Here is a 19,828-nt window from a genome sequence, read left to right as displayed (position 1 = left end):
ATCCCATAAAGCCTAAACTCATTTGTTTCTACTACAATTACTTGATTCCACTGCACGCTATTCATTCAAGTGAGCACCATAATTCTTCAATTGTACCAAACTAATTACTTGCAAAAAAGTTAATTATCATTAACTAAAGTCTAAAGATGGTCTTGCTCTAACCAACACATCTTTCCTGGGATCAGAAACACTTGTGAAACACTGAACTTGTAGGGAGATATATATATATATATTTTTTTTTTCGTACAGTTTTGTCTACAGACACAAGAACAGAAGACAAACTGCTTAATGCCACTTTGTTTTTTCAGCATAGCTTTGTGACTCTTCAGAGCAACCAAATGAATTCTTCATGTTTACATACATATAGATCAAGAATAGATGAAAGCTAAATTTTGATACATCTATTTTTAATCACCAGTCTCAGTGGGATTCATTAGTGTATGCCTTGTGATTCCCTTCTTTAAGTGATCACATACATAAATGGTATTTTACCGTCCTGCATATCAACACAGACACACAAAAGCAGTTTTGAACTCTCAAATTGCCAATAATGAAAACTCCACTGTATCCCAAGCATTAGAGTGAGAAGTCATTCCACCCAAAAAAGACCACAAGATTAGTAGCTTTTGTTTGTGTGAAAGCAGACACCAGCTTCAACCCAAAGGATGAAGCTTTGGGACTTGCAGATTCTCCACACCTGCGTTCCTGAAATCAGCATCCTAAGCATAAGAGAAAATATACTGCCACCACTCACATAGCAAGAATAACAAACCAATGAATGGAAGTCACAGATAGAACTGTTGGCAATTTATGTTATTTCATAGCTAAATACTGGAGCACTACATGCATCCAAAGTAGCTTCTGCCATAGAAGTGTGTATGAAGCAAAGGTATGCAAGTTCTTCCATGTGGAAGAAATGTCACCCACTGACATTAACTGACACTTGCTGAACATTTCTGGAGATCAAATAGTGGATGTCACAGTGAGGCAGTGGGCAGTGCATTTCAACAGAGGCAACAGTGGTGTGAGAGATAAGCCATGATCTGGACAGCCATGCAGATTTTTACAAGTGCTGCATGCAGGCTCTTGCTCATTGCTGGTGAAAATGCATAGCTAATTACAGTGACTGCTGAAAAACAGTGTTTTGTAGCTGCAGATTTGCTCTATCATTTGCACTTTTTTTTTTTTTTTTTTTGGTAGTTTCTGTGGAAATCAAATAGGAGGCATTACTTTCAGAGCAACCTATTACATAAGATTAGGGCTCTCATGCAAACAGGATAAAGAATACACACAGTATTCTACATAACAGCAGCCTATTTCTTCCATGTACTATACTAACATAGCAACAAAATAATTAATTAGGCACAACAGATATACCTTCACATCGAGAAAATTGCTCCAGATGATCATACTAAATCAAAGTGTTTGAGAAATACAACAACTGTTACTTGCATGCTGGTGTGTTTATTTAAAGAAGAAACACCTTTCCAAAAATACATTAAGGCTAAACTGTGAACACTTCTGTTTTCTACATATAATGGGCAAAATAAACACATGAACAATAAGGAACATAGAATCCACACATATTGGGCAAAATACAAAGATTAATAAACATACCAAATAATGACCCTGCACTCAGAGAAACAGACTCATACATCCAGAACTTGAATCAAATTTTAAAAGGCAGAATTCTCATCATGGGTAGATAACATTGGCCAATAACCCCACATACTGGATGCAGAATTCTGCAAGTAGAGCTCCAAAATACAATTACCTCCATTTTGAGACGCTCAGGTACATGTACATGTACAATGCTTCTCATGGAGCATATGAATCACCTTCCTTATATCAAGATTTTTCCCAATGGAAAATTTCAAATCATGAGAATAACCATAAGTACAAGATACTGTCACAATTTTCTTTGAGATAATCTTAAAGGTGAAATATTTTCCATCAGACAAGCAAATCTTCAGATGCACGCATTGACACACATACGGGCATTTCTAACTACACATTTAGCAAGTTGCATTGATCCACAGAATTACTAAATAGGTAATGCCAATCCAATTCCCAACCCAGCAGAGCATTTTGTGAATGGAAGATAACTGTGTTTAGTATTATAGACAAAATAACTGTCTCTTTCTCAGCCCATTTAAAAAAAAAATAATAATAATTGTCTACTGCATATGACTAAGCCACTCAATGCTATTTCTTCCCTCCTGAACAGTAGCCTCTAGATGCTTATTTTCATCTATCAGAAGAACTGCAAAATTATAAATCTGATGTCTATAGTGGAGAAATACAACCTGCTTAACAGATGCTAGCATGGGATTTTTCAGTGCATCCTCTCTTCAGCTGAAAACAACAGTGGTGCCTCAGCTGTGTCATACAGCCTTGTTCTCATAACCACTGGTAAACAGTACAGAGTTCTAAACGTTTTTTAGTGCACAACCAGCATTTCCTACAGCCCTCTTAGGTCAGTTTCAATGAGTCAAGAATCCAGAACCTTGAACATTCAATTGAACAGTTTAAGCTAGAAAATACGGATGGCTGATGACCTCCACATACAAACATCTTTAGGACAGAGGTTTTTTCCAATCATCTTTTCCTTGCATACAAAATATTTAAGCAACAAATAAACAAGAGATTTACTCTTATTGGACATCAGTATCTTAGGACACGGGCCAACCTGTAAGTGTCCAAATCAAATTCTTAGGATTGGGGAAAAAAAAGTTGCACATTCCTTGAAATGGCTGTTTCTCTTTTACCATCTCCTTCCTTTTAATCCCCCACCAGTCCCATGTAGATATGCAAAATTTAAGAAAACTGCAAAACTCTTTAGCTTAACATTAAAAAGAAAAAAAAATAGAGCTCCAAATTGGATATATACTCTGGTCTTTGGAAGTTCTGTAATAAACTTAATTAAAAATATGACAACACAGGTAATTCCCTAAGAGCTCTTATAAACAAATTAAGATATTTAAAATTCCTCCATATTGTTCATGCTGTAAAAAGAAAATTAGACACACTGCTAAGTGCACTCCTCTTCCTTAAAGAGGCCACTTTTTTCCAAAGCATTTTAGGTAGGCACAAACGACAAGCTTTGGCCACTCGCCTTCATCTGATTTTACCATCAGCATCATTGTTTCTGGCCTCATCCAGCATCACCCTCCTGTCCTTCGTTATCATTCAACACTAAAGAGGAATAATGAATCTTCCAGCCAAGTGCTACAGGAATTCTTGACTGAGAAGGCTGGAATAAGAGAGGAATTCAGAAGCAGGAGGAATAAAGGATAAGTTTTTCACCTGAGGTTACTAAGCAAGCTTTCTTTCATGTGCTTCCACACTCTCTTCCTCCCCTTTGGAGAAGCACAACAAACTTGCAAGCCTCGCAAAATGTAGATCCATTAAAGTTTACTGTATGTGCTATATGCAGTTTTCTTACACAGTTCTCCCTAGCAAATGACTGACCCACGGTATTGTAGCCAAACATCAGGAAATAGTTTAGTTTTATTTATTTATTTAAATACAAGGCATATATTTCTGGAGATGTATTTTGGTGTTCCTGTGAGGTCATTTTAAATCCTAGTATCTCTGAGCAAGCTGAGATATGTCATAGGAACACCTGTGACAACATAACAACAAGAATTAAACCATTTTACTGTTGAAGCGATAGACCTGAAACCTCTCAGTGCAGATGAACCTTAACAGGTTGGACTTCACACATTTTTAGCTGAGGCAGCATATGCTGCACTCAAAGTATAACAGAGGTCTGAAGGCAGCAACTATGCATCTATCCAAGTCATTGGATTTGGTGGAAGGCATCTTAAAATACAATAAGCTTGGGCAACAACTGAACCATCAGTAGTAGCTGACTGTTGAACCTGCGTGCTCTGAAAGACACTAAGTCAATAGAAACATTATTTCCATTAAAAAGTAGAATCTTGACAGGTACATAAAAGGACAATGAAGAGCAGAGAGCACTGAAGCAGTATCAAGATATACTCAATACTTAAATGAGAAAACTAGAATGGCACTGTTTTGGAGAAGTACTGGACTGTAAAACTGTGTAACACAGTGGTTGCTTCAGCAAAACTATCTTTACAATGGAGCCAGTTTGAAAGTGATTTTTTTTACACATTTTTTCTAATGTATTTAGATTTGTATTAACCAGGAACACTCCACAGAAAACACAAAATATCATGAGTACAGAAAGTACACACCACTATCACATAAAAAAAAAAAAAAAGAAGAAATAGAGTGGAAAAATCTGAGCTAGGAAACACTAAATCCACTGGTCAAAACAAGCACATCATCTTCTGCCCTCAGAATCATCACTCCACCACAACAGTAGGTCACACAGAAGCTTCTCACACTCTTGAAGTCAGAAGCACAGATGTTTCTAGACTCAGTACCCAATGTTTTAACCACATCTTTCACAAATTTATTATTTTTAAAAGTTCACGACTGGATAAGATTTCATCTGAGAGAGTAAGCTTAAGAGAACAAACAGAACAGGATGAAGAACGCCTACTGAGCTTCCAGACAGCTGAGAGAGAACATTCCAGCTTGATGCTTGCAGTAGGTATCTCCTCTTTGCAAATTCTCCAAAAGCCATATGCCGGAGGCAGGCATAACACAGACATAACTCCAGCTCCTCAGAGCTGGAGCACACTTTGCAGTATTCTGTATCCAACAGTCCTTCATCAATCAAGTATTCACCATCCCAGCTGCTTTTCCATCTTCTCCCTTTTTTTTTTTTTTTTAATTTTTTTTTTTTTTTGCTCCAGTTAATAAAAATATCTGTGGGAGCATTTTCATAGAGGACTGCTGTTGCAGTTTCCATCCTGTTTCTGCATGACTACTTAACAACACGCTGTTCTAACAAGCATCTGGTAAGCTTTCACGTCTTGTGACAGCTTTCAATTCATCATTCCTATATCCCAGCTGTATAGAGATGTGCATTAAGTAGATCACCAATTTCTGTTTTGAAGAACTCTGAACTGGATGCATGCCAGGATGACAATAACGTAGTTCTACCTTTACACCCAGCACATAAGCTATCTTACCATTGCAGGAGAGAATGGCCAGCCAGTGGCAAGCTGTCATGATGTAGAATTACAGAATGGTTTGGGTTAGAAGGGACTTTAAAGCCCACTCAGTTCCAACCCTCTGCCAAGGGCAGGGCTGCCCCCCACCAGCTCAGGCTGCCAAGGGTGCCATCCAACATGATCCAGAGTGCCTCCATCGGTTGCCTTTCTGAAACTCATCACAGCATGGATCCTTAGTAAAGGCACGCAGCCTACTGCTGCATGCATCCTGGTGAGAAGGGAACTTATATGCCCAAGACTGTCAGGCTGCTTTCATGATGGATGATGTTACATGCATATATATATATATACACACACTTTCATCAAACGTAGGGTTCAAAAAGAGCAAGAGTGTAATGCTACCCAAATATTCAGATGGTTCACCTCAGAAAAATTAGATAAACTTCTTGATGAGACCTGAATATGGATCAGCAATGGGAAAAGACCCATTTTACAGATAGTTACAGGGAAAGACATTTTGTTTCTTTCTCTGCCAGACAGAATACAGGACAAGGCTTTCTCAGCTATCCAGAGCCTGCAGACAGGATGTCTCTACTGTGGAAGCTGATGCAATGTGATTTGTCTTGATTGACAAATAATATTGAATGCTTCATTATCTTTTATGAATCATCTCTCTAAATTTACTTTTTCTGAACTTGATCTCTTGATTATGGAAAGAACAATTCTATCAAATTAGTCCCTATAAATTACCACTCAGAGAAATATTGGACAATCACTAAGGTTGAGATGCTCTAAATATCCAAATATGAAATGTAATTAAAGATTGGAAAAAGAGAGAAATGAGGAGCACAGATGAATGTCCACAACTCCACTGTCAGTGTTACACTTGATATTTGTATGATGATTCAGCAGCATATCATTATGAAAATCTCATTTTTAAAATTAAGCAAGAACAATAAACATTTTTAAGTGTTTTACTATGAAAGTGGGGATATGAGTTTCTGAGTATTTCCAGCATGGTACAAACATGTTCTAGAAAGGCATAATAACAGCACTTCCACAGTTAGAAAAATGGAAGAACATAGTGAAATACTGCGATTTAAAAAAAACGTAATGCCTGTTAGTGGAGCATTTGCCACAATAAGAAAAATATTTAGGGTAAATGAGGCCTTCCTCAGCTATGCCCAAAAAACTTTCTGTTCTTCCAGCTGTTTTGTGTGCCTCTAGTAAGGTGCATTTCCCTACAAATGTTTTCTCTTTCTATTGAAAAGTAATTGGTTCATTACTTAATTCTAATCATCATCATGAAACAGAAAGCCTAACCTAGAACTCTAAATTATTTTTCCTATTATGATCTCTAGTACATCTCGGAGTTTGATTCATCTGCCAACCGCAGTTCCCGCATCTTCGCCCTTCAAATGGAGCACGATCGTTACTCTCTGCAACAGTCATGTTCTTTCATACCAATGAAATGTACTGCACAAAATCCCAAATTTGTACTGTACCCTTCAACATAAAATTCAGTCTCTCACATTCAAGTAATGAATCTGTCCGTGCAAATGTTTGTTGCTCCTGCAATACATCTACAAAAAGCAAGAAAAATGTTGGTATCAAGCCCCATGTGCTAGCTCAAAATCAGCTACTTTAGTAAGATACAGATGTTTTTTCCACCCTTCTTTCTGCCAGACCTAACAAAAACACTATTGCTAACACCACAGCTTCTGCAGCACTTACATATCTTTAATCCTTTCATTTCAGCATCTCCACTGTATTTTGATATTACCACCCTCCTAGTAGCAATCGCTCAGTTAAAGTGTGTGCATTTCTGATGACATCAATTCCTTCTTTGTTTACTGCAGCAGAGTCATGCTGGCTACTGCTCCTTTCACCCAATCCTTAGAAAAGTATATTTTCAAGGCTGCAGGATTAAAAATGAAGAGTATAGAATATTGACTTCTCCTAATCTTCAGACAAAAGGGATTATTAGCTTAGCTAAATATCTAATCTGTATTTCATGTTTACAGATAAAAAAATCTGAACAATTCAACAGCAATTACTAATTAGCACTCAGAGGTTCATCAAAGTTCAGGGTAATTATTTTGCCAGCAACAATTGCAAGTGCAGACTTAAAAGCTATTTACAAGGATGAACGATATATATATATATTAGTAAGAATCTGTCATAAACCATTACAAATTTATAGGCTTGCAGATTATCTGTGTGAAGAGAGATCACCTCACAGAAAAATACAGCATTTCAGAAAAATGCAGAACTAATTTTTTTTTTTTTTTTTTATGAAGTATAAGAAAATATCACTTCGGGGCTCTGTTGAATAAAGTTCATAAAGAGATATCAAAAAATTAAAAAATTCTCAGTCATGATGGTGTATAATGGAGCAATGAATCAGATAATGACTCTTGATCTAGTAATCACATTTTTTGCGGCCAGTGCTCGCCCAGAGAGCAAACAGATACATGGTCAGAGAGGTTCTCCTTCCTCAGGCTGAAGAATTACACTTTCCAATTGTAGAGTCCAAATGTGGAGCAAGGTTTATACTCTCTAATTTATATCCTTTCACATTCACCATTCTTTCTTATGTGAGGAAAAGAACAGAGCAAGCCAGAGAGCAGAAGTTTATTTGCCTCCCACAGGAGCACTGCCATGCATGAATTAGCATCTTCAGATCCATTTCAAGAGGAGAAAGGGCTTAACCTAGCAATTGCACTGGCAGATTTCAAAAAGCAAATCTAAAATTAGACTCAGAGTGCCAGCAGGTCAAATTGGTGTGATGTTAGAGTGGGTGCTAGCCGTATGTAATCAAAGACCTTTTTGAGCTATTAGAATCATGGATGTTGTTTCCTAGAGGGAATACCTTAAATACATTGGAAATGCTACTTACTTAAAAGCAGAGTCATAGGCTCTAATAGCTTCTGATTTCACCTGCCCTTATTTAAGTAAAAAATTATCAAGCAATATTAAAAGATACACCATTATACTGGAAAACAGATCTCAGTTTTCTTAAACTAGGCTGTTTTTTAAACTACTATTCAACTATCATGTGGAATTAGATTAAGTCTACGCAATTATATGGATCCTTGATGAAGGAATTTTTCTTGGTTCCATAACTACACTTAGCCATTGTAGCTACATACTGTGTGGTATCATCTAATGTGTCATCAGTTAAAGTGATCAATACAGACAACGGGGATACTTGCTCATGTTGGTACTACAGCTGCAGAGCTTGTGGTCTAAATCAGCAAGACAGATGAAGGAGGAGAGCAGTCAAGGGATTCAAACAACACATTGCAAGCACCACGCTGGTTCCTCAATCATTTGTTTGCTGTGAAGCAACACACAGCAAAAAGCCTCAAAGGCATGTGAACAGAGGTTGTCCATCCATGTTTTCCCCCATAGCTGCTTTTGTGCCATACTACCCAAAGAACACAGATAGTCATGACCAACACATGATCCAATTACATAATTTAAGAATGAAGGCTGGAAGATTTGCTGGATAATAAATAATTCTCACTATGGCTAGCACTACAAGAAAAGAAATAACTAAAATAGTCTAAATTGGGACAAGCAGAAGCAGCAACCACAGGTAAAGAGATAACATCCCCCCACCCTGCAGTCTCTTCATATGGGGAAACTTCTTAAGGGTTAACAAACTACTAAGATACAAAATAAATTATTTAACCAATAGCAAGCTTCTGTGGACTAAAATAAGTTGTACAACCTTACGGAAAAGAAATTGCCAGCCCAGCAAGCTTCATTGAGCCATTCCTGATAAGTATTTAATTCAGATTACACGCCAGGAGAAAGTAAAAGAGATTTAAGAAAACCTCTGTAGCAAGAGGTGATGACAGCAGTAAATTATTCAGTAGTTACAGTTGGAGTCCAGCCATCAGAGACCAGAGAGGACCCAAAGGTGACATAGCTAACTCCCTTTTCTTACAATTTGAGACATCCTCAAGATATTCTGTGAGATAAGAAACACTTATTTCAAAGTGTATAATTCAAAGCTTATAGGAATAAAACAGTTTAGAATTAGAATTCTAATCTTGAGAATTAAAGTATTTTATAAAATGCAGCAAAGGTTTTTCCTACTCACATTCCTGGACAGTTCCCATCTAGTTAACCAAATATTAAACTGATACTTCCATGCACACAGCACACACAGTGAATTACTTATTTCAGGTGGTTTTGACTAAAGATAGCTGCAGGTGACATCCTCACTGGGACCACAATTACCATCAAATTCCTGTCCACCAAGTGAGGATCAAATTCACACAGTCTGTGTGGAACATAAAGATGTCTGTACAAAGTAATCTCTTATCCCGGCCCTGGTTACCAGTCCAGCAAGAAAAACATCAGAATCCCACACGTGCAGAACAGGAAGAAAAGCACATCTCTAATGAAGCCACAATGGTGAAACTGTCTGCAGATTTCTCCCTGCAGAACCAAAAAGCCAAAGCTAAACTCTTATTAACTATCAAACAATACTGCTCACTACTTCTCCTGCAAACTAAATGAAAAATGGGAGTTGGACTCTATGATCTCTGGAGTCCCTTCCAACCCCTACAATTCTGTGAAATAAATAAAGAGAAAAACAAAAACACACCAATCAGACAGCCTCAGCTAGAACAGAGTGACTTCCAAAATGTCAGTTAACTAAAAGAAAATTATATTATTCATCACCCTCTTGTGCAAACTCCAGACTAAAATTTTACAAGACGTTCTCACAGAAGAACACCTCAAAAACAAAACACTACTTATCATACATTTTACAGGCTAATAGTTCTACTACCCCATATATTTACTGATCATTAGTTTACACGCAGCAGATAGTTATCTTTCTGTTAGTTATGAGTTATTTTATCCACACCTGGAAAAGCACTGAAGGATTCACTTGTCAAAATCAGTGACCAGGAAAAGGCAGCTGATAAACAAACACAGACTCATCTGCACTGTTCACCGCTTAATTCCCCTTAAATAAAAATACATTTTTAAGTCATCAGAATATATCCTTTTCACTTAACTGCACTTGCATTAGCAGCTTAAATCAGTTTTTAAAACATTTTGTTCTCTTTTTCTGAAAAACTACACATGTAGATTATATCTACATTACCGTGAACATAAAAAGGTACTTATGAAAAATACAGACATCTGACCCAAACTGAGATGCAAGCAAGTCAAGCTTGCAGCAGCATCCGTTGTGCTTTGCTTACAGGTCCACTGATTGATCCAGATGATGCAAAAAAGATTATATTCTTACCAGTTACCCTTTTGGTTTTTCATGGTGGGATTTTCTTTGGGGTTTGGTTTTTTTTTTTTTTTTTTTTTTTGGTGGCTTTTTGTTATTGTTGTAATGGAACCAAGACACTGAAAATAGGAGAAGTCTATAATATGTAGAAATCTCTCAATGTATATAATACGTACATATACTTACAAAGCACCAGTAGATGCTTTAATGCTGTTTTACTCTCTGTTGCGCCAGTGGCACAACACATCAGATGTTATATTACCAACTGCTTTCTTTAACAAACCTTTGTCCTTCTAGCCTGTCAGTACAAATTCCCTTCCATATACTTTGAAGAAAAGTAAATATCTTCAAAATATTACTGAAACATAACCCATAAACCCAGTTTAAGAATTACTTCTTCACATGAGGTTACATGGATTAGATGCCTAATACACTGTAACATGATGCAAAGCACAGCAGTGACAGCAGAGTAGGAAGGTCCTACACTGCAGCAAGTGAGGATTTACTAAAGTACAACAGCTGTGAGCACAGAAATAAAGAAAAGAAGCTGCTTACTTTCAAAAAGCCTCAAGTGCATAGGGATCTCCAGCAAGATACCCTTACCTTCACTGCCAACCCTTAAAGGAGGTCTGGGAAGGGGTGGATCCTGGCTCCACCAGGTGCAGTCACTCAGGTACATCGCATGCACCTGAGCTCCCCAGGTTGGCCCTGCCTTCCCACCAGGTGCTCAATCACTGCTTCAGGCTGTGACTCAGCTTTTCTACTACAGACACTGTGTATATTTTATTTTAAATAGAACTGAAAACCATTTTGTAACTTCACAGAAGCATGTTCTCTGTCCTGTGCTGTTCCACAGGACATTTCTAGCCATTGCTACAATTAAAAGTAACACAAAAAAGCATGTTTTACACAAGGAGGAATGTAATCAAATTGAACTTAAACAGTCTCAAGTTCATGGCAGTCCTCACTTCCAGATTAATAAAATGTCTATAAAATACACTAACTTAATATCCTTACTTGTTTGCCAGTTCCTTCAACAGCATTTTAGATATTTTCATACCACAGCCATCTTCCCCATCTAGATACAGCCTACAAATATATCTCCTCGATGGTGCATATGGCAAGCACGCCTACTGAAAGCTGGCTTAGTACGTGGGCAACAGCGATTGGAATGCTCCAGCCCAGTTGCAACTGTATGCAAGTATGCAACTGACTGAAGAGAAAGCCTACCCTGACCAAATGACCCATCTTTTTTAGGTGCTAGTTCTACAGTAAGTAAAGCAAGGAATACCCAGCCCCAGCTGTTGTATGTGAGCACTCATTACTTCCCCAAACCAGCCAGGCAGAGCACCCATAGGCACACCTGGGGATCGGGAGTGCACAATCTATGCATTAAACACAGCCTCTGCACAACATAACCAATCTTTTTCAGATCTTAATTTGCAGGAGGAAAAACTGCTATCTACATTCAGGTCAACAGGATAAAACAAACATGCAACAGATGAAGGCATACAGTGGGTAGGCCCTTTTCTAATATGAAAGAATGTACCTTTCTATCTTTTGGCCAGTTTGCAAAGGCACTCAGTGGGAAACATTCAAACTTTCAGAACCCAAAACTTTTCTGCTAAAGGCACCTGAATAAGTGCTTGCTTTCTAAGGTGATTAGAAAAGGCAGAAATCCCAGTTGAAATGGTCAGCTTAACTTTCAATAAAGGTTACTGCCCAACATGCTAAAAATATATTGTGGAGTCACACAACAAATAAATAAACAAAAAAATAAATGGTCTGGTATTGACTATGGCTGCCCTTCCCTTTTCAAAAGCTGGTTCTGGTTAGTAACTCAACTAAAAAGTGCAAACAGCTGTAAACAAAGTAGCATATCATGGTAAACAGCTTGACGCACTTAAAGCAGAATTTACAAACAGCTCATTCTGTTGGGATGTACACACTGCATACATAAAAGCATACAGGTGCTTTTATTTTGGCCTCTATCCACTACGCATTCAGTGGTTCCAATTTTCTGACTTCTTGTTCAGTTGAAATAAAGCACAAAAAGTTTACTTTTTTTTCCTGAATTTTCCAACATCCCGCAGTTCTTGTTCGCATACAGGATTTGAGGTTCTTGTGGTTAGTTGCACCATTTCTGATGCAATTATAAAAATAAACAAAAAGGAAAGCAGGAAATAATTTCATTCATCCTAACATTGTGCAAAGAGCGTAACTGTATTCAGCGGTTCTTCCTGGCAGCCCTTCCTTTATTGATAGCAACAAGCTTTTATAACTTGGAAATGAAAAAGAACATGATTGGGAGGCTCAAAAACTCTACAATGATCAGTTGGTGATGAGAAATCTAAATAAAGAAAACAAAATCCAGTTCCATTAGCACACTAGCTTTAACAGAGTAAGCTGTGAAAATTTCAGTGCTCATTTGCAGTGTAAATTGGGGATTGTGTCACAACTGACAAATTGACGTTTTCACTTCATAGCAAGACTTAAACAGAACTGTGCTAAGTGTAGTTTTTAGGAAATTGTTGAAGATACAGAAGAGGGATAGAAAGCTAGATAGCCAGGAATTTGTTTGCAATTTCTGAGGAAAAGGAAGATTAAGAGGTAAGAATGTGCAAGAACACTGAACTGTAAAAATGGTACAGCTCCTTGCTATGCAAGGAAATAGACACCACGCTAAAATAAAATCATCAGTGCTGCATGGGTGGAAGTTTATCGGTGAAAATAAAAAGGTTATTTTGACAAAGCCATGTTTTAATGAAATCACATTAATTTTGAAAACATGCCAGGTAGCTGGAAAAAGTTTTCCAAGCACAAATATCTTTGCAAACTCAATTTTACAAAGAAGTAGTTTTTAGTTCTATGAATTGGGATAAAAAGACTAAAAAAAAAAAAGCAAAAAGAACAATGCAAAAAAAAAAAAAAAAAAAACTAAAAGAAAGATAATATGGAACATCACTGATGCTACCTTAGCTCAAGATACAGCATCACTTCGTACCAACTACAGCAAAATTTCTTCTCCTAAACCATGCCAGGTCAACAAATTCTCTTGAACATTCATACTACTCAGATGCTGTATCACCCTAAGCTTTCCCAATATAGTTAATAATTTGAACAGTATCACAAGAAGTATCAGGTCTATGGCCCACAGAACATGCAAGCGCCTCCAACTTACCAGACACCTGTGTCTCACAAAGGGGCCAGAAGAAAAAATAGTTTTTATACATGCAATTAAAGCTCCCATAATCTTCGTCATCTCATAAACTTGCATTCATTAACTTTCAGAGAAGGTGGCCAGGCACCGGAACAGCCTGCCCAGTGCTGTGGAAGAGGCCCCAAGCCGCCAGAGTTCAGGAAGCATTTGGACAACGCTCTCACACAGAGGGTCTGATTTTTGGGTGGTCCTGTGTGGAGTCCAGAGTCGGACTCGGTAATATGTGTGTGTCCCTCCCAACTCTAGATATTCAACGATTCTATGATTTAGAGTCAGCCTTGTTGACTACTTCAGAATGCACTGGGAACACTTGATCCTTTCTGTCTCTTGGTCTCAGTCTTTTGGGTCAGTGAGGCTCACCTTCTTTTCTCTCATTCAGCTCATGCCTTTTTTCATATACAACCCCTCAATATCATTCTGACTGACCTCTTCCTCTAATGTAGTTTCCTTTCAGCTGTTCACCATGGTCCTTCCAAAACCACTTTCCAGGCTCTGTTACTCCCAGCAATCTTATCCTAATTTATTGCCTTGGAACCTCATGCAGTCTAACTATTATTTCCTCACCCTCAGGATCAGATAAACCCTCTTTTGCATTGTCTGAACAAATGCAGGAGAAAATTGAGGGCACAGTGGTAATACACTCTCTGCTCACTGCCTGGGAGAAATAATTAAGGGGAAAAAATCTTGCTTAGTCTCTACAGTTCTGAAAAAGAGTAAGCTCAGAGTAGATGAAATATTTGGAGAAAGTTGGTGTCAAATCCACAGGTGAGCCAGTATTTGTCAACAACCAATAACAGCCAATAGGTCAGATTCTTTACAAGAGCAACAAAAGAATTACAAGAGAAAAAATAGGTTGGAAAAAAGAGAGACGAAGAAACAATTTTAGCTCAAGCTTCTTCAGAGCCACAGTGTGGGGAAGGGAAGGTAAGCACAGAACTAACTGAGAGTAAGAAGGAATTCTGAAGAGATTTTTGAGAGATATTTTTAAACCAAACATCTCTGTTGACATTTAGTCAGGTGAGACATACATATTTAACACACTTTGCAAGCAGACATGAAATCACTGTACGACAGCGAAAGCTTTCAGTGCAGTCCTGGGTAGGCAGAGTAAATAATGGAAGGATCACTCTCATCTCATTCCCCAGCAATACCAGATCATAACTCTTAATCACTTATTTTCTGCATTGCTCTGCTGCTGGTCTTATCAGCTGGTTATACTCAGCTTTCCCCTATATACATCCATTCTCAGAGCTATATGAAATTTGGACATGCGTTCAGGCTACATGTTGAGGACAACATTTGAGACTCTACTTCAATGAAACCTTACTTGCTTTGGAAAAGAAGCCAAAGAAGATGATTTTGAGTTGATGACTCTTCAGAGAAACAGATCCTCAAAAGCCATTACGTTTCAATGTCCACCATGCAACTAAGCTCCCATAAGCCAGATGTATTTCTAAACACTGCTATGGTGGGGGAAATCACACACCAGAATACTTTTTGGGTAAATATATTTTATGTTATTTACTTTCAGAAGGTTTTCATTACCCTTCTCTCATCACCCTGGCACCAGCACTTTATTCTAACGTTTGCTTTCCCTCGTTTCCCTTTCTTTCACACAAGCCACAGAAATACCAGCATTTATATTCTGATCAGCAAATTGGAGATATCTTTCGAAATGAATTTTTTAAGCTCATCTTCAATAGCCTCTGCTTTTGGAAATAACTAAGGTGCAATACTCCCATAGCTTTGTTCTGCTTCAGTTCTCAAAATGTGGTTCTCAGTGTAGGTGGATGCGGGTTTCTTACGGAGGAACAACAGAAAATGATTAAAAAGAAAGTCTGAAGGCAGAAATTCTTGAAACAGGAATCCATATCTCCACACAAAAGTTTCAGGAGGCAGCTAGTTCAAACTGATTTAAAAACAGCATTTCAGATAATCTGAGAATTTTCTTTTGTTTATGAGTTATTGGAGAGCAAGTTTCTAGGAAGACTTAACAGTTAAGGGCTGATAGTTTCACTGAAATTATGTGACACCACACGAAAAGCTCAGAAAAAAACATTTCTTCCTTGGTGGCAAATGCAGCTACAAAACAAACAAAGCACCAAACAAAAACTATTCTAACATCAGTTTCTGATACTCCTCACTTTTTTGAACTAAGGGAACACATTTTGTCGCATCACTTACAATTTTTTACCTGCATGATAATCTGACATAATAGGTAATACATTTTGATTATCAACAATATTTATCCTTTTGTAACAACAAATGTATTTTGGATATTTTAGTTATCAAGGCATTATTCTTATACTCTGTATTTCAAAAATGCAGTGAAATGGCACCAGAAGGGACAGATTTAGTGGCAGGATTATTTTCTTTTTAAATAAATAAGCAACGTAATAATAGTTTATGAAATACCCTGACTTCACAAGAAAAGCTTGGGGGCAGGCAGTGGGAAAATGGCAGGAAAAAAAAGATATTCCTTACAGTGGAATTGCATTTTGAAACTGCATTACTAATTGCAAATCTCAAAGTAAAAAAAACAAATTCAGATTTCCAATCAAATGTATTAAGCATTTTTCAGTGTTCCAGTGCTTGCAGTTCACAGCTGTTCCCTAAAACAAATATTCACAAATAGTTCTCTTCATTTATTGTTTTTTAATTTAACAACAACAAAATAGATTCACATCCCTTTGCACTTTGTAATAGTTACTAGGCTTCAGATCCAACCAACATAGTGATATTTCCATAGCTAGCTATATAAAGCTAAGCAAAACTCAGACATAACTGGACTAGACCAGAGGTCCAGCTACAAGTGCCAATGAGAAGTCTGGGTTCAAAAGTCAACAGCTGGTGGAAAAAAAAAGGGGAAAAGAACAAAAAGGAATGATATGTTCTTCCCCTTTTGATTTGTAGGAAGCTATTAACAACTATGCTTGGACACCAATACAGCTGCCAAGTATCCTTGTGCTTAGTACTCACAAAGCTCCATGAACTCACTTCCATGTAGACACAGCTCTGTTTGAAAAGACGTGCTCCAGGAAACTATAGCTGCTGGTGAGGTTGTTGGCATTCCTGACATGCTCACAACAGCTATTCAAGATACTCTATCTTCCAGGAATCCAAGTAAGTTCCCTCTGCTATATTTCTGCTTGTGATGCTTGAAAAAGTCAGTACAGACTGGCTGAAGTAGAAGCAGAAATAGTACAGCTATTTCAAATGAAGATCTGTAGGAGTCTTCATGATACAGAGTCTGACATTTTTTATGTGCTAGAGCAGCAGTCACTTGTGAGAGAGATCGCTAAGCACTACATCTCAGTAGGTCTACTTCGTTTTTCTGTTTGTTTGTTTTTCTAGATTGCAAAAAGAGGGGTTTCATTTCCTACCCTGTTGCCAACAGGAAGCTTTATCAGGACCTGAAATACAAATTGCTGCAGAGAGGGTACTATCTGCCTGTTCCCGAATTAAGCTACCTATCTTAAGAAGAAAATAATCTAGAGGATAAAAATGTACTTGGAGAAGCAATAATGAGCCCTTACAATAAAAAGGTGAGATAGAAAGATTGTTTTCCACAATTCCTCAGCACTAGCTCCAGCTCTACTATTTAGTTACCCTTTTTTTTCCCCACACTTTTCCTCTCAATCCTCTTTTTTCTTCTCCTTGGACATTTGGTCCAAATAATACAGTTTTTTTTCTGATAGAAAAAAAGTATATCTTGAGCTTAGCAGCACGCACAGAATCCCAGTGAACAATCCAACAACATATTCCATAAACAACGTCAGCACTCCTATTATTCTTTGTTACTCTTTTCCCTATTAGGGACTATCTAGGGACATTGAGATTTTGGAAAGGGTCCAGAGGAGGGAGACTAAGATGATCAGGGGGCTGGAGCACCTCCCCTATGAGGACAGGCTGAGGGAGTTGGGCTTGTTCAGCCTGGAGAAGAGAAGGCTGCGGGGTGACCTCATTGCAGCCTATCAATACCTGAAGGGAACCTACACCCAGGAGGGGAGTAAACTCTTCAAAAGGGCTGACAACAGCAGGACTAGGGGAAATGGATCCAAGTTGAAGGAGGGAAGATTTAGGTTGGATGTTAGGGGAAAGTTCTATACAAGGAGAGTGGTTAGGCCCTGGAACGGGCTGCCCAGGGAGGTTGTGGATGCCCCGTCCTTGGATGTGTTCAAGGCCAGGTTGGACAGGGTCCTGGGCAACCTGATCTGAATGTGTGTTTAGTGGCCCTGCTAGGCAGGGGGGTTGGAACTACATGATCCTTGAGGTCCCTTCCAACCCGGGTGATTCTGTGATTCTGTGATCTGAAAATATTCCATACACACAGAGTAATCACAGTGCTCCACAGTTCTTTGTCAAGATGAGCCATGTTTGTTCTAGAAACACAATCACTAGTGAAAACATCTAAGTAAACCAAACTCATAGCCAGCCTGGTCACTTCTTGAAACAAGTCTTCTGCTGTTCTACAATAGCAAACGCAAAGCCAAAACCAGTCTACTCCGACTCGGTATAAAAAGCTATCAAGTATCTTCTCTATTAAATGGAGTCATGTGACACTGTTTGGCTCTGACCTCTCAACTAAATCCACATCTTTAGAAACATCTAACATTCACAGAATCATAGAATCACCAACGTTGGAAAAGATCTCTAAGATCATCCAGTCCAATCATCCACCAATATTTCCTACTAAACCACATCCCTCAATACAACGTCTAATCATTTCTTGCTTTCTCCAGTGTTAATTCTGCTTTTGCTAGCTGGCTTTGACTGTCAACAGATTACAAGTCACCATCCAAGAGCTCTTCAGCAGCCCAGGAATCCAAAGCAGAGAGGAGGACAGACGACTCTGGACTGCTGCCAACAGCCATCAAAATACACGGTCAATATTTTTCACCTAAAACCTTACAATTGCTATGATACAATAATAACAATAACTGTAAAACAGTAACTTGTTGCTTAGGTAAATGCTAAAGTTCTATTTATGATTCTCTCTCCCCAGGAATCAATTAACTTAGGGATGCAAGTGGTACTGTCATTGAAGAAGGGTTTGGAAAAAATATAATCCATAAATAAATTACTGGTTTCACTGAAATGTCTTGGATTCTGAGATATCAGCAGGAGGAGCGTGCTTTACAGAGAAATCATAATAATAAGATGTTTAGAAATCCAGAGAATCTGCCGCAACACTGGAAAGCTATCATTTTCTGTGGAGAGAAGCAATCTTTTTTTTCTTCTATTCAAGTACTTATTTGAGGCATTCAGTCTAAAGGACATAGTATTTGAAGATTTCATTCATATTTATAGATCACTTTTACAAACTATTTCTGTTGTTTTATGAATTTACGAGGTCATGTCCTGGTTCACAGAATATCTGTAGCGTTTGACTGAAACTCATGGCAATTCTCTAGAGATGCTCATAAACAGCATTTTTAAACTCTGGAGAATTTGAAATATCAAGTTGTAGGATAAACATATGCCCCCAAGTTGGAAGGAATGCTTTCACATTCAAAAGGCTACTCAGATATGAAAAGATCACGTTCTGAACACAAAAGCAGTTGATAACATGTCATAACGTAAAGAGTAAGGGAAAACGCAGTCAATTGTTAGGCCTGTTGCTGTTATCCTGGGAGATCCACAATTCCAAAGGCTTTTCATGACAGCTGACTTTTCTGTCATATCACAAGCCCTTTGAACCACCAGGAAGATGGCTCACAGCAGCAAGACAATACAGCTATTGCAGTTTAGCAATGTACACATACAGTCCAGAGATCCTAAGAATAAAAGCCCAAAACTGCAACTGATCAGAAAGTCTCATCAGAAGGCTTTCTGATGAAAAGCACTGCTGCTCCAATGCCTAAATATTTCTCAGAAGACTTTTTCCTACATTTTCTCATGTTTTGCATCACAAAAAATCCTGAAATACATATTTACAGTTGCCTGGTGTGACCTGATTCTGACTACTCTGGTTTGAAGAAATGACCTGAAATATTAATTTTCAATGTATTTCCTATTGGGTTATCTTGTCTCCTGAGGACTGTGGATCACAGGGCTGGATCCATTTGCAGATGGCCCTCTCTCCACACAGGACTCACACATGTTTTGGTAGAATCAGTTCAATAAATTAAATCAGGAAACATTTTGATTTTGAAAGACCTTAAAGTTTTATTTAGAAATGAAATAAAATGTGAAACAAAATGTTCCACTGCTTTAAAATAATGTTTGAATTAATTAAGTCCCTGAATATTTTTCATACTTTTTATCCCTATCCACAACTGAAAACATTAAGCA

The 19,828-nt window shown here is 38.0% G+C and overlaps 1 protein-coding gene across 1 annotated transcript in view; it reads right to left on the bottom strand.

Moving 5' to 3' along the window:
* KCNK2 (potassium two pore domain channel subfamily K member 2) overlaps nt 1-19,828 on the bottom strand; it is a 97,338-nt gene that overhangs the window by 35,362 nt on the left and 42,148 nt on the right. The window lies entirely within an intron of this gene.

This window comes from Centrocercus urophasianus, unplaced genomic scaffold, assembly GCF_019232065.1.
Source record: "Centrocercus urophasianus isolate 14NV4802_14NV808 unplaced genomic scaffold, USGS_Curo_1.0 seq_10, whole genome shotgun sequence".
Lineage (NCBI taxonomy): Eukaryota > Metazoa > Chordata > Aves > Galliformes > Phasianidae > Centrocercus > Centrocercus urophasianus.
Note: the sequence above shows the minus strand (reverse complement) of the source record. Positions and strands in the feature narration are given on the sequence as shown.